Genomic DNA, 1,327 nt, shown 5'->3' on the forward strand with positions numbered 1-1,327 from the left:
GGTGAGAGAGAAAAAGGAAAAATCAAATGTTTTGACTTGAATATCTAAATGGTTGTTGTCAAATTTTATATGCATTTTGCTTATTCAAAAACCTGATCTCAGTCACTGTTAGTCAATTGCAAAAGTTTCTAAATGGCTGGAATAATGTATATGATCTAGTCCAAATAAGCCATCATTAGATATCAATAGTGTATGTAAAATTAAAGAAAGGTTGAGTAATGGTTCAGTTACCCCATAGGTTTTCTCCTACCTCTCTCTATTTCAGATTTCATGTACTCAGATATCAGTAAGAGACTTTCTCAAAAATATGGTTTGATAGAAGTAATTGGCTGGATGAAACTGCCATAGGTCTTTACCATCTTGGCCATTTGAGAATTTCTAACTGAGATAAATAAAAATCATAATAATTGACCTACATAATTATCACTATCTTATCATTTCCTCAATTTCTTATTTAACAGACTACAAAGGATTTTAACATATGTAAGCTCATTTAAATAGCAAAATAACACCTTGAATTAGATGTTTGCTGAGGTGAAGAGGCTATGTAGCACTGACCCTTTTTCATTTCATGTAATGTTCCTCATTATGGTGGTGCCCAAAGTCATTTCAGTACCTAGAGTTCAACTTCAACAAGGATCTGGGGATCAGACATTTTTACTCAATACTCTTTCCACTTACATTGCTATGCTTCTTATGAGATTATATATAATTACTGAATTATTGTTCTAAAAATGAATTCCACTACATGACCTGGGTTGAGTTAATTCACCTTAATTTCTTCATTTGCAAAATTGGCATAATAATATCATTTACTTAACAGAGTTTTTATAGGAACTACATAAGTTGGTTTAACTCACAGACTGGCATATTATAAGCTTTCAATAAAAGTTACTATCATTACATTATTCATTTTTTAGAGGTTTATTTTTTTTCGTTCATTTTTGGTTTTTGGTATTGTTAGTTTTGTTTTGTTTTGCTTTTTTGAGACAGGGTGTTGCTCTGTCACCCAGGCTAGAGTGCAATGGCATGATCACAACTCACTGCAACCTCAAACTCCTGGACACCAGCGATCCTCCAGCCTCAGCCTCCTGAGTAGCTGGGACTAAAAGTGCATACCACCATGCCCTAATTCTTTTTTTTTTTTGTAAAGACCAGATCTTGCTCTGTTGCCCAGGCTGGTCTCAAAACTTCTGGCCTCAAGCCATCCTCCTGCCTCTACTTTTCCACTTTCCAAAATGCTGGAATTATAGGCATGAGCCACCATGCTCGGCCCTATTATTCTTTTGATTGATTATCACAGATATATTTCTTAGTTCTCGATTTG

The sequence above is a fragment of the Propithecus coquereli genome, unplaced genomic scaffold, assembly GCF_000956105.1.
Source record: "Propithecus coquereli isolate 6110/MARCELLA unplaced genomic scaffold, Pcoq_1.0 Scaffold43, whole genome shotgun sequence".
Classification (NCBI taxonomy): domain Eukaryota; kingdom Metazoa; phylum Chordata; class Mammalia; order Primates; family Indriidae; genus Propithecus; species Propithecus coquereli.